This window comes from Sus scrofa, chromosome 1, assembly GCF_054392235.1.
Source record: "Sus scrofa isolate SSC_HxYL_T2T_F1_AM1 chromosome 1, Sscrofa_HxYL_maternal_Yorkshire_Landrace_v2.0, whole genome shotgun sequence".
NCBI classification, from domain to species: Eukaryota; Metazoa; Chordata; class Mammalia; order Artiodactyla; family Suidae; genus Sus; species Sus scrofa.
In genome coordinates this window covers 176,622,963-176,637,958 of record NC_139383.1, presented here as the reverse complement: position 1 = coordinate 176,637,958, position 14,996 = coordinate 176,622,963, and the positions used below count along the sequence as shown (strand labels likewise).

Sequence of the window (14,996 nt, the reverse complement as noted above, 5' to 3'; positions counted from 1 at the left end):
AAATCTTGTTTGGACAAGGGGTGCCCCCCCTTCTTTAAAAGGCAGTTTTATCATTTGTTTGCAAAAATGCTCAATCCCCTCTTTCTTTTCTTGTTCCCTCTGTGGCTCTGGACTCCCCGAGAGCCAGATGAAAAATCTTTGTGTTTCTTTCATGTTAACCAAACCCCCACTCCTCCTTTTTTAAACTGTTCCAGGTCTGTTGGACAAATACTCCCCAGCAACAGGACTTACAAGGATCTGTTAAGATTTTGTTAGGCTGGAGTCTTTAGCCAGAGTGACTTAAAAAAAATTTTTTTTCTTCTTGTTTATTACATTTTAAACTCCTAGCACAATAAAATCTGCACACAGGGATTGGGAAAGCAATAAAAATGCAACTCATAACGTCTTGGCCTGAACCTGCAAATGCTCCATCTAGACACTGATGTAAGAGATTTAGTCTCACCCACCCTTCCGAGATGTCAGAGTAGGAAATAAACGGGTTGTCTATAGGAAGAAAGCATAGGTTGGAACTTTGAGTTCTGTCGGGTTGCTGGCAGGGGCGGAGCTTCTGAGAGGCTGGGCAATGGGCTGCATGTTCTGAAAACCAGCCAGTATATGGAGCAGTGCAGAAAGGAATACTGTGTTCTTGGCCACCCAGGGACCAGGGCAGCCAGAGACCAGATGCGGAGCCTGATATGCCAGCCTACAAACTCGCCTGTCAGCCAGCTCTAAAAGGAGAGGGAGAAGGGAGGAAGAAAGAGAATAGTGAGGTCCAGGGATGGGGGGAGGGGTAAAAGGGAAGGAGACAGAAAGGGGACAGGAGGCAGGGCCATGTGGAAGGAAGAGGAGGCACAGGCTGCTCAGGCCTGATGGAAACAGAAGCCGCCCTCAGGCTGGATGACTAAGGAAGGGAGGCTAGGCATAGAGTAGAAAACGAATCCTACTAGGAACCATGAGGTTGTGGGTTCGATCCCTGGCCTTACTCAGTGGATTAAGGATCCAGCATTGCCGTGAGCTGTGGTGTAGATCATAGACGTGGCTCGGCTCTGGTGTTGCTGTGGCTCTGGCGTAGGCTGGCAGCTGCAGCTCTGATTAGACCCCTAGCCTGGGAACCTCCATATGCTGCAGGTGCAGCCCTAAAAGGACAAAAGACAAAAAAAAAAAAAAAAAAAAGAATATATATATATAGAGGGTAGGAGTTCCCAGTGTGGCTCAGGGGGAGAAGGACCCAATGTTGTCTCTGTGTGGATTCGGTTTTGATCCCTGGCCTTGTTCGGTGTATTAAGGATGCAGCATTGCCACCAGCTTCGACATAGGTCACAGATGTGGCTTGGATCCAGCATTGCTGTGGCTGTAGCGTAGGCCAACAGCTGCAGCTCTGATTCAACCCCAAGCCCAGGAACATCCATACGCCACAGGTGCAGCCTTACAAAGGAGGGTGGGGGGAAGGATTTACATAGAGGGAAATTGAGGTATAAAAGGAGGGATGGTGAATAGTACATCTATTTAAATATATAATTAAAGCACATACAACTGTAATTATTATATTTACCAGAAAAATAATACAATGATTATAGTTACCATGGGGGAAAAATGTTGTTGATAATTTATGGGGTAAGAAATCCCCAAATTTTCATTTAAAAAGGAGGTGGGAGGGACTAGAAGGAAAGGAGTAGTGTTTGTTTTTGTTTCTCTTTGGTAAAATATATGTAAATAGAATTTACCTTTTTGTTTTGTTTTGTTTTTTTATATGGCTGCACCCAAGGCTTGTGGAGTTTCCCAGGCTAGGGGTTAAATCAGAGCTACAGTTGCCAGCCTAAACCACAGGAGGCACAGCAACACCAGATCCAAGCCGAGTCTGACACCACACTACAGCTCACGGCAATGCCAGATCCCCAACCTACTGAGCAAGGCCAGGAATTGAACACGCAACCTCATGGATAGTAGTTGGAATCCCTTCTGCTGAGCCACAACAGGAACTCCCATTTTAACCATTTTAAAATATATACTTCTAGGCATTCCCATCGTGGCTCAGTAGAAATGAATCCAACTAGGAACCATGAGGTTGCAGGTTCAATCCCTGGCCTTGCTCAGTGGGTTAAGGATCCAGCATTGCCGTGAGCTGTGGTGTAGGTCGCAGACTCGGCTTGGATCTGGTGTTGCTGTGGCTGTGGTGTAGGCCGGCAGCTGTAACTTCTATTGGACCCCTAGTCTGGGAACCTCCACATGCTGCACCTGCAGCCCTAAAAATAGCAAATATATACAAATAGATATATATGTATATATACATACACACACACACACACACACACACACACACACACACACTTCTAGGAGTTCCCATCATGGCTCAGCGGTTAATGAACCAGACTAGGATCCATGAGGATACAGATTCAATCCTTGGCCTTGCTCAGTGGGTTAAAGTATCCAGCATTGCTGTAAAGCTATGGTCTAGGTCATGGCTCAGATCCCAACTTGCTGTGGCTGTGGTGTAGGCTGCAGCTACAGTTTCTAGCCTGAGCCGCAGGTGTGGCCCTAAAAAGACAAAATAAATAAATTTTTTTTTTTGGTCTTTTTGTCTTTTTGCCTTTTCTAGGGCCACTCCTGCAGCATATGGAGGTTCCCAGGCTAGGGGTTGAATCAGAGCTGTAGCCACCAGCCTACGCCACAGCCACAGCAACGTGGGATCTGAGCCGAGTCTGCAACCTACACCACAGCTCACGGCAACGCCGGATCCTTAACTCAATGAGCAAGACCAGGGATTGAACCTGCAACCTCATGGTTCCTAGTCGGATTCGTTAACCATTGTGCCACAACCAGAACTCTGATAAATAAATATTTTTAAAATATACAATTCTACAGTGTTAAGTATAGTCACATTGTTGTGCAATCACCATCACCATCCATCTCCAAAACTTTTTTTTTTTTTTTTTTAGGGCCGAGCCCACAGCATATGGAAGTTCCCAGGCTAGCTGTCCAATCAGAGCTGTAGCCACTGGCCTACGCCATAGCCACAGCTACACCAGATCCAAGCCGTGTCTTCGACCTACACCAGAGCTCACAGCAGCACAAGATCCTTAACTCGCTGAGCAAGGCGAGGGATCGAACCTTCATGTTCATGGATGCTAGTCAGATTCATTTCCACTGAGCCATAATGGGAACTCTCAGAACTTTTTTCATATTCCCTATTGAAACTCTGCACCCATTAAGCACTTAGTCCCCCTCGCTCTTCCTCTAGTCTCTGGCAACCACTGCCCTACTTCCCATCTCTAAGTACTTGACTGCTTTAGGAATCTCATATAAGAATTATCATACAGTATTTGCCCTTTTGTGATTGGCTTCTTTCATTTAGCATAATGTTGCCTAGTCTTGTCCATGTTGTACCTTCTGTCAGTTTCTTCATTTTTAAGGCTGAATGACATTCAAATCCTAAATTTTGTATATCCATTCATCCATTGATGGATACTCCACCTGCTTCTACTTTTTGGTTATTATGAATAATGCTGCTATGAACATGAATGTACAAACATCTGTTAGAGTTTCTGCTTTTACTTCTATACCCAGAAGTGGGATGGCTGGGTAATATAGTAATTCTTTGTTTAATTTTTTGAAGAATTGCCATACAGTTTTTTGTTTTTGTTTTTTTGTCTTTTTAGGGCTGCACCCGCGGCATATGGAAGGTCCCAGGATGAGGGTCACATCAGAGCTGTAGCCACCAAGCTATACCACAGCCACAGCAACGCAGGATCCAACCTGCATCTGCAACCTATACCACAGCTCATGGCAATGCCAGATCCTGAACCCACTGACAAGGCCAGGGATTGAACCTGCATCTCTATGAATGTTAGTCGGGTTTGTTACTGCTGAGCCATGATGGGAACTCCTACCACACGGTTTTCAAAGCAGGTGCAAGGAATAGTGTTTATGTCACCAGACTTCTTGTTTTTCTTAGGAGAGAGAAAAGATTATAGTTTCTTTTCTGAAGACAATAAATTGAGAAATACTGGTTAAACATGTTATTTAAAATTACAGGCATTCCTGTCTTGGCTCAGTGGTTAACGAACCCGACTATGAACCATGTGGTTGTGGGTTCAATCCCTGGCCTCACTCAGTGGGTTAAGGATCCGGCATTGCCATGAGCCGTGGTGTAGGCTGGCAGCTATAGCTCTGATTCGACCCCTAGGCTGGGAACCTCCATATGCCGTGAGTGCGGCCCTAAAAAGACAAAAAACAAAACAAATTAATTAATTGATTAAAATTACAAAGGTTGCTGCCAGTAGAACTAAAAACCGTCTGAATACTTCCAAATTTCTAGAAAGCAATAAATAAAAACAGAACACACTGAAGCATAAAGCAAAGAACACACAATATGACTGAAGTAGACCAAACCTGATAAAGAGTTGAACAAAACTAACATAAATTCACTGTATTAAAGAAAATGCAAGACAGTTATACATTATCAACAAGAGATCTACCTAAAACAAAAACCCCAGGAGGGTTAAAATGAATGGAGGAACAAACATATTGCATGTAAATACAAACAAAAAGTAGGTGAGAATTTTGTTAATAGCAGCAGAATTCAAACTAAGAGACACTATAATAAATAACACTATAATAAATATATTAAAATCCGTAAAGTAAAAATATAACAATTATGAAGTTTCTGCTGTGGTGCAGCAGGTTAAGGATCTGGCATTGTCATTGCATGGGCCTGAATCACTATGGTGTGGGTTCAATCCCTGGCCCAGGAACTTCCACATGCTGCAGGCACAGCCTAAATAAATAAATAACAATTGTAAGGATTAATATACAGAGTGTAATACTGAAATAAGTATAGAAATAAAAATGTAATAAGGTGTTTTAACTCATCTCTCTCAGATCATGGCAAATCAGATGGACAAAAAATGTTATGATTTAAAAATTTTGAATAGTATATTTAATAAGATTGATGAGAGATAGCTGACTAGCCTGTTTAGATAGGTGGACAGAATATATGCATGTACATATCCTGAATATAGAGACTATTTTATTTTATTCTTTTTCAACCAGCCCTGAAGCATATGGAAGTTCCTGGGTCAGGAATCAAATCTGAGCCAAGCTGTAATCTATGCCACAGCCGTGGCAATGCCAGATCCTTAACCCACTTCATCGGGCCAGGGATCGAACTGGCATCTTCACAGAAACAAGCTGGATCATTAACCCAATGCATCACAGCAGGAACTCCATCGTATTTTATTCTCAAGCCCCCATGAAACTTCTACAAAATCTGATAGCATAGATAGGCCATAAAGAAAATAAATGACTTACCAAAAAAAAAAAAAATTCAGTTATATTTTCTGACTACAGTGCACCGAAACTGACCAGTGAATAATAAAGAGAATAAAATTATAAAATAGTCTTCTAAATACTTTCTGAGTCAAAGAGGAAATCAAAAACAGTAACTGCAGAAAATTTCAAAAACAAAGAAAACACCGCATGTAAAAAAAAAATCCATGACCTTGAAAACATGCTAAGTGACAGAAGCCAGACAGAAAAGGCTTACATGTTATACAATTCCATTTATGCGAAGTGTCTAGAATAGGCAAATCCACAGACAGAAAGCAGATGAGTGGTGGCCAGGTGCTGGGCTGAGAGGCGATGGTTAGTGACTATTAATGGATGTGGGGTTCCCTTTCAAGGTGATGAAAATATTCTGGAACTAGATAGTGGTGATGATTGAACACCACTGCAAATGTGCTAAATGCCACTGAACTGCACACTTGAAAAATGGTTTAAATGATACATTTTATGTTGATGTGTATTTAGCCACAAGGAACAAAAGTCTATGAAAAGACTGATCTGTTATTTCCATGCATGGATAAACTGCGTATACAGACCAAACTGAGGACAATTAGAAAATGTGGACGGAACATGAAAGACATCTGATTGGAAGAAAACTTGGAGGGTCAAATCCAGAAAAAGAATACCTAGAAAGGTAAGCTCAGGATTTAGAGTTGCTTTTCCCCAGTGGGCAAGAGAGGAGCCCAGAAAAGGCATTGGAGAGGTTGAGAAGCTGAACAGAATATGTGTCAGCCTTTGGGGCAAGGGATAAAAATTGGCATCTGTTTAGCGAGTGCACTGAGATGAAATTCTATTGCCAACAACGTGGAGTTAGCAGCCATCCCCAAAGGTTTAGGGCCACAGCCAGTTGCCAACAAGACTGTCGTCACTTCAGACACCAGCCACATTTGGGGGGTCCCCAGGGCCGCTTGCACTTCTGATTAACTGGCTACAAATTCAAGCATTCCCATGACTCCCTCAGGTTCAATATTTGACTAGAATGACTCACAGAAGTCAGGAAAGTACAATACTTGGGACTGCAGTTTTATTACATAAGAGCAGCCAAATGCAGAGAGACACATAGGGCAAGGTTTGAGAAGTCCTCGAACATGGAAATCAGAGCATGTTACTATCCTGGCCCACTGATGTGCTCAGCAACCGGGGAGTGCTATGGAGCTCAGTGTCTCAGGTTTTGTTGGGGTTTCATTCTGTAGGCAAGCTCAATTCAATCACCGGCCATAGGTCTGAACTCAATCTCCAGGCTCCATTCCCTCCCAGGAGGTTGAAATGTCAGGCTAAAATCACAGGCTGGAACCAGCCCTCACCTGAGGCTATCTAAGGACTCACCCTGAGTCATCTCATCAGCATAACTCAGATGTGATCCAAGGGCTCATAATTTACGAAGACATTCGGATCTCTTGGGAAATTCCAAGGGTTTTAGAAGCTCTGTGCCAGGAACTCTGGACAAAGACCAGACAGATTCTTTCTTATAAACACTGGCCACGCCCTTGTCTTTGGTCAAGTTTCCCGTATAACAAAACAATCAACCCTTGGAGTTCCCTGGAGGCTCAGGAGGTTAAAGATCTGACATTGTCACTGCTCTGGCGCAGATTCGCAGATTCGCAGATTCGATCCCTGGCCTGGGAATTTCTGCATGCTGCAGGTGCAGCCAAACAAACAAACAAACAAAAGCCAATCAACCCTATCTAAGCATCTATATTTGGTGTAATATTTATACAACATACAGACAATATTCCAATAAGAATATGCATAACGTTTGGAGGAGTCAGTATGGGATAGGAGGCTTTTAACTCAATTTCCCAACACAATGACCATCAATATCATTATTACCATCTTATCAGTCCAGAATAAGTGTCAGAACCCATTTGTAGCTTCCCAGTGCTACCAGCATCAGTCCCAGTTGCCAGCTATGTCCAGGGTCTTCCCTCTAGGGAATCTTCTCCATAGGTATTTGCAGGCTCTGTCTCTTGTTGGTAGATGGAATAGTTCCTACTGACCTTTGTGCAAGAGAAATAAATCTAAATTCAGCCCATATCTGCATTGCTGTATCTCCTGTGTCCATTTCTTTCATGGACCTAGGTGGCCACCTCCAGGGAGCACACTAAGATATCTCCTTGCTGGCTACAATGGCCTTCTGATCATGGAAGGGAGTTCTTCTGATGGTGTTTTAACTGTGTGTTCTTAGAATCTGTATTTGTCTGTTTGGCATCCATTAATCACAAGGCCAAACTAACAGCAGAGGTTGTTTACATCTCCCCTGAATCACCTCATTATGTTATTCTTACACAACAAACCAATATTTCTCCTGTCCTAAACCATCCCAGGACCAGATACCAGACTACTAGAGATAGCCCCAGTGCTCCAAGTGTACTGGAACTTTTCAAACCAGCCAATCCTAACCCATTTTGGTTGCCCTGCCTTGCATTTCACACAGAAATCCCAATAAAGGCTGTGACCTATGCCTTCCCTTTGCTCCTCTCTGCCACCTGACCAACACTGGCACTGCTCTATGTGGCCCTGTATGGCAGAATAAGCCCCCTCCTCTCAAGAAATATAGGTGAAAAAAATCTTTCAATGGCATTAATCTCTAAGCGTCATCAGTCACCTTTATAAATGACAACCCAGGCATAAATAAGATGGACATCAACATGTTCTATTTCACACTTTTTTTTTGGCTGCATCTCAGCATATGGAGTTCCTGAGCAAGGGATCAGATCTGAGCTGCAGTTGTAATCTAAGCTACAGCTGCCACAATGCTGGATCCTTAACCCATGGTGCCAGCCCAGGGATCAAACCTGCATCCCAGTGCTCCAAAGATGCTGCCAATCCCGTTGTGCCACAGCATGAACTTCAACATGTCCTATTTTAATGCACAGCTCAAATTCCCAAGGTGGTTTCCATAGGGCTGCACCCCTATGGACATCTCTTTCATAGGCCTGTTTTCCATTGTCCTTCTGCCTAACTGTATGACCAGACCATTGCCCATGAGTCAGTAGGAACTCAAACATGGGGGCAAACAGCATGCAAGTCACACCACTGAGCAGATTTGGTTTTATTCTTCAATCAGAGGAGCAGCCTTCCCTACAAGATGCTGTCTACTCACCTTGAAACTTCCATCCATAAACCAAGAAGCTCTTTTTTGGTCAATAGAGAGCTGTTCATATTCCAACAGCTCTTCCTTTGGATCTCCTGGTTCCAAAGCCATTCTTAGGGCAAGAGTCTACCTGCTTGAAAATGTACTGAGTGACTCTTTGTGTTCCCTCAGAACTTCATCAAAGTAGTAGAATCCATTAAAGACGACAAAAATAGCAATTTTAGATATGAGAAATACCCTGACAAATAAAAACAGTATGTGGAATTAATGGCAGATTAGACAAAGCTGAGGAGAGAATTAATGTGCCAGAAAACCCTGAAGAAATATCCAGATTGCATGGAGTCAAAAATAAATAAAATATGGAAGTAAAAGCAAGCAATACATTAAGAAGGCTTAGCATGTGTATAATTGGAGTCCCATATGTAAAAGAGAGGGAAATGATGCAGAAAAAATACTGTAAGATATGATGGCTCAGGAGTTCCCATTGTGGCTCAGCAGTTAATGAATCTGAGCAGCATCCATGAGGCTGTGGGTTCGATCCCTGGCCTTGTGCAGGGGGCTCGGATCTTGCGTGGCTGTGGTGTAGGCCAGCAGCTGTAGCTCCAATTCAACGCCTAGCGTGGGAACCTCCATATACTGAGGGTGTAGCCATAAAAAGCAAAAAAAAAAAAGATATGATGGCTCAGAATTTTCCAAAACTGATTAAAGATACCAAGTCACAGATAAAAGAATTCCTACCAATTCCCAAAGAGGATTTATTATTATAGCTTTTTAGGGCCACAATCATGGCATATGGAGGTTCCCAGTCTGAGGGTCGAATCAGAGCTACAGCCACCGGCCTACATCACAACCACAGCAACGCAGGATCAGAGCCTGTCTGTGACCTACACCACAGCTCACAGTAATGCCAGACCCCTAACCCACTGAGCAAGGCCAGGGATCGAACCCACAACCTCATGGTTCCTAGTTGGATTTGTTTCCACTGTGCCATGAGGGGAACTCCCCAAAGAGGATTGATTGATTGATTGATTGATTTTTTTGTCTTTTTGCCTTTTTCTAGGGCCGCTCCTGTGGCATATGGAGGTTCCCAGGCTAGGGGTCTAATCAGAGCTGTAGCTACCAGCCTACGCCAGAGCCACAGCAACACGGGATCCGAGCCGTGTCTGCAACCTACACCACAGCTCACGGCAACACCGGATCCTTAACCCACTGAGTAAGGCCATGGATCGAACCCGCAACCTCATGGTTCCTAGTCGGATTCATTAACCACTGCGCCACAACGGGAACTCCCCCAAAGAGGATTTAAAAAGGAAAACCACTCTTAGACAAATCATAAATTCAAGCACAAAGAAAATCTTAGAAAATAAACAACTGTTCTTTAAAGGAGTAATACAACATACAAAATCTCAACAAAACAATGAATACAGTATCTAAAATACAATATGATAATACCATGAAAGTGCTGAAACACTACATGTAGCAGAAACACTCTTCAAGAGTGAACAGGAAACAAAAACATTTTCAGACAAAATTCAAGAGAACTCATCTCAGATTTGAGATAACAGTCCTCTACAAGACAGAGAGAGAGGCATCTGGAGAAATCAAAACTGCCAAGTCTTGATCTTGGTCCTGCAGCTTCCGGAACTGTGAGACAATAAATTTCTGTTGTTTAAGCCACCAGTCTAGCAGCTCTAAGCAGATAAATACAGTATAGAGATACATTTTATTTTTCCACTTATCAGTTAGCAGTATTTGGGCTGTTTCCATTTGAGGGCTATTATGGCAAATGTTGGTATCAACATTTAAATACAGATTTTTGCATGAACATATGTTTCTATTTCTCTTGGGTATATTTAGAAGTGGAGTGCCGGGTCATATGGTAATTCTATGTTTAAACAAAATATATTTTTATTTTATTTATTTATTTCTGCTTATTAGGGCCACACCCATGGCATATGGAAGTTTCCAGGCTAGGGGTTGAATGGGAGCTACAGCTGCCAGCCTATGCCACAGCCACAGGAAAGTGGGATCCGAGCTGCATCTGCAACCTACACCATAGCTCATGGCAATGCCAGATCCTTAACCCACTGAGCGAGGCTAGTGGTTGAACATGCATCCTCATGGATACTAGTCGGATTTGTTTCCCCGAGCCACAGTGGAAACTCCCAAATTGTATTTTTAAAAGTATAAAGGAATCCATAAAAATAAGAGCAGAAATTAATGCAACGAAAAGCAAACTTACAATACAAAGACTGATCAAAGACAAAAGACAATTCTGTGAAAACATTAATAAAATGTAAAAGCCCCAAAATTGATCAAGAAAAAAGGCATGAATAATATTAGTAATGAAAAAAGTGCATTGCTACGGATCCTCTGCACATTAGCAAGATTATGAAAAACTTGATGTCTTCAAATAAATTAAAAATGTAAAAGAGTTGAGAAAGTTCCTAGAAAACTACAACTTACAAAAACCAACAAAAGAAATAGAAAATCTGAATAATATTCTATATATTAAATAAAATTAATTTACAATTTAAATCTTCCAACAAAGAAAACTCCAGTCCCAGATGGCTTCACTGGCAAATTCTAACAAATATTTAAGAAATAGAAATACCACAATTACACATACACTTTCAAAGAATAGAACAGAGGAAATATACCCAAACTCAAATTCCGAGCCCAGCATAACTTCGTTACTAAAACCTAACAAGGACAAAAAAAAAAAAAAACGAAAAGGAAAAATATAGGTCAAGCTAACTAACAAACACAGCTGTGAAAAAAACCCCAAAGTAAGAGCAAAGTGGAGTTCCCCGTCATGGCTCATTGGTTACTGAACCCAACTAATATCCATGAGGACATGGGTTCAATCCCTGGCCTCACTCAGTGGGTTAAGGATCCTATATTGCAGTGAGCTGTGGTGTAGGTTGCAGACACGGTTCAGATCCCACATTGCTGTGGCTGTGGTGTAGGCTTGCAGCTGTAGCTCTGATCCCACCCCTAGCCTGGGAACCTCCATCTGCTGTGGGTGTGGCCCTAAAAAGGCAAAAAAAAAAAAAAAAAAATGTAAAAGCCAAATGAATTCAATAATATATACAAATATATGCAAAAGATAATCTGAAAGTCTGTGTTATCCCAAGAGTGCAGGGTTGGTATACTTTTAGAAATTAATGATTAAAACTTAATGTATGAACAGGATAAAGAAGAATCTTATCATCACATGATAGATTTTCAATTGAAAAAGCAACAAAAATTCAAAACCTATCGATGGTTATCCATCATCACTCAAACTCTTGTGCACATCCCTTCATCTAACCCAATACCTCCCTCCTTGCCTCATTCTTCCACTATGACCCTGGAACCCACTCTCAGCAAAATGTCCTAAATCCTCAACCTCTTCTCCAAATATTCATTTCCCCTTCTTGCTTGCATTAAAATCAGGTTCTGCTGGGGTACATTACTTTTCTTGCAGCCGTCTTATGTAGCAGCTCATTTTCCACCTACACAGGCCCAGAAGCGGGGGTGAGATCCTCCCTGCTCTTCTTTGCCTTTTCCAGGCTAATTATCCTTCCTTTTCTCACAAGTCTCTGTTCCCTTGAAGTTAGTGCCCTTAGGCTATATCATCCTTAGGCTATATCACCTCTATGCCTGCCGAAGTCTTTACTAGCCTCCCTGCTACTCTGCCTCAATCCTTGATGATTTTAGGGCTTGGCTCTCAGCCTCTTTCTCCACCATTACTATCTAAACCATTCTCTGGGACTTCACCTAACAACCATCAAGGACCCACACTACATCCCAGCTTTTCGGGTTCTGTGTCACTTTATCTATTGTTGTGTAACAAAGTATCTATCACAAAACTGAAAACCATGAGCAGCACCTTAGACCAGTGATTCTGGTTCAGAGTCTCTGATGATGTGCATTCCATCTGCAGTCATCTGAAGGCTGACTGGGGCAGGAGGGCTGGCTTCCCAAAGTGGTTCACAAACAGGCCTGGCAAGTTAGCATTGGCTGGTCCACACCCCATGGGCACACTGACGGGTGGCTGGCTTCTCCCAAAAGAGAGGGTGGCAGAAGCCACAAGTCTTTCACAACCCTGGCCTTGGACGTCATACACAATCTTTAGCTACATGGGTCAGCGCTATTGACTCTGAGAGAGACTGCAAAAGGTTCGTGGATACCACCAAGTGAGAATCCCTAGAGGTCAGGTTAGAGGCTAGTAACCCAGGCTCTTCATTTTTTCACCTCCAATTATCTTGTCCTCCTTGCAAGCTCCTCCTCCCACTGCCATAGTCGTGCCAGACTGTCAGCAATACTTTAACTACCTTTAAAATCACTTTCCAGCATCCTGTTCCTTGGCCATTCCTTCCAATCTTTCCAGCTCTTTTATTACATCCTGACTCAAATAATTCTTCCACCCCAAGGAGATTCTCCAACACCTTCACTGCCCATCATTTTGCTCTATTTCCTTACTTTCTTCATTATCCCTTTGGATTCCACTTTCCATCACTTAACCACTCCTTGCCCCTCTTCCTCATCTTATTGTCCTGAAAAAAAAAGTAAAAGCTAATTCCCCGCACCCTATACCCACACCTGCACAGCTAGATGTGGCTGGAGGAAAACACAACTGAGCTCACTAATATTTCCTCAAGTTCATGACCTCCGGTGGGCCATCAGCACTAATCTTCATACATTCACAGGCCCACTTTCAGAGATAACTATTTCATCTCTTCCTATCTTTTTTTTTTTTTTCCTTTTCTTGGGCCACTCCCTCGGCATATGGAGGTTCCTAGGCTAGGGGTCGAATCAGAGCTGCAGCCACTGGCCTACGCCTGAGCCACAGCAACGCAGGATTCAAGCTGCATCTTCGACCTACACCACAGTTCACGGCAATGCCGGATCCTTAACCCACTGAGGAAGGCCAGGGATCGATCCCAAAACCTCACGGTTCCTAGTCGGATTCATTAACCACTGTGCCACGACGGGAACTCCTCATCTTTTAAGAAAGCTTCCATACTTGTTCCCACTCTACTCTCAACCTCTTGGCCAACAACCTCACTCATTTCCTTGAGATTAAAGAAGCAATCTGAGGAACTACCTCATCTTCCCACCACCAAACAGCCTATCTGCATCTGTACCCTTGGCCTCTCTTCAGGGGATAAAGGATGAACCATCTCATTGCTAACGCACTGGATCCCAGTCCCTCTTCCAGAAAATGGGATTGCTGGCTGAGTGATATCAGCCCAGCCTTGTTAGATACTTGACTTGGAAGAAAAGATACAAAGCCAGGGAAGGAAGCTACGGCAGGTATATGCCTTTCAGTCCACCAAAACACTGAAAGACCAAAGCAGGCAGATAGAGAGAAGCAGAGAAAAAAAGAGTAACCTGAATTCCTGCTTTCTGCACGACTTCCAGGTCCCATGAAGCCTGACAGGCTGGCAGTTCTAGGAGACACTCCTGATTCCTCACAGCAAAATCCTTGTTAGGTAAGTAAGCTTGAGTGCATTTTTTTTTTTTTTTACAACTGAAAGAGCCCATTTAGTTATTCTAGCTGGTTATAGAAAGATGTCTGGAAGGGTGTTCCAATAAAAGTTAATAGTTGTTCTTTCTGGGAAGTTGGATTTCAAAGAATTTGAAATTATCTTCTTTCTACTCTCCTGAATTATTTGAATCATTTAAAATGAGTATATACCAGCTTCCTTCCTTCTCTTAACAATCCAATCCATCAACATCTGCTCTCCACCTCAAGCCTCAAATTGATCCAGCTCACTCCCCATCCACAGGCATCACACCAGGCAAGTCTCCACTCTCCCTCTCTTACCTGGCCGACTCCAGGAGTCTCCTCCCTGGTCCCTCTGTTCCTCCTCTGCAAACCACATCCCACATAGCAGCCACCTGGATCCTGTTATTCTATCAACCCAGACTTGCTACCTCCTTGCTTATAACCCTTCAAAGGTTTGATCTTTCACCTGCAATAAAACTCAAGCCTCCATCTCCTCACCTGTAAGGCAAGCTGTTGGTAGAATTCAGTGCTGCATGAACAGCCCATCATGGAGCCTAGTCCTTAGTAGGTGCACACAGAATGGGTGTTCTTGTTCTTGGCTGCCCAGCTGCTCTCAGGAGTTCAAGCTGGAAAGTTCTTAGACACCAGTCCATTTCTACTCTGCAACCCTATCTTTAGCCATTGTCCCCTTGCTCCCTCCCACATTGGCTTCTTACAAAATTCAAAATTCTTCTACCTTCAGGCCTTTACTCATTCTTGGTGCCATAATATCCTCATGTGGCTGGTTCATCACCCCACAGTTCCCAGTGTTTCAAAGTTGCCTCCTTCGGGGTGCCTTCCTGCACCACGCTGACTAAGGCTATACCCTCCCATATCCAATATGGCAGCCTGTATTTCTTTTGTGATTTGTGTCACAACCTGTCACTTGATGCTTGTTGACTTTGTTCCCTGTCTCTCCTACCAGATTATACACTGCCCACTGGTTTTATTTGCCTCTTTATTCATCCAGTGCTTGGGATTGGGCCTGATATAGATAAGCTCTTCAGATGTTTAGGGAATGGATTTTGTTATTGTTGTTGTTTTTGT

The 14,996-nt window shown here is 43.0% G+C and overlaps 1 protein-coding gene across 4 annotated transcripts in view; it reads right to left on the bottom strand.

Moving 5' to 3' along the window:
- PIAS1 (protein inhibitor of activated STAT 1) overlaps positions 1-14,996 on the bottom strand; it is a 325,250-nt gene that overhangs the window by 259,983 nt on the left and 50,271 nt on the right. Inside the window, exon 1 of one of the 4 annotated variants that reach the window (XM_084979216.1) lies at positions 13,793-13,866. The exons of the other annotated variants lie outside the window; for them this stretch is intronic. The gene's annotated coding sequence lies outside the window, so the exon portion shown is untranslated. Of the gene's footprint in view, positions 1-13,792; positions 13,867-14,996 lie in introns of those variants that run through there. 4 annotated transcript variants of the gene reach the window in all.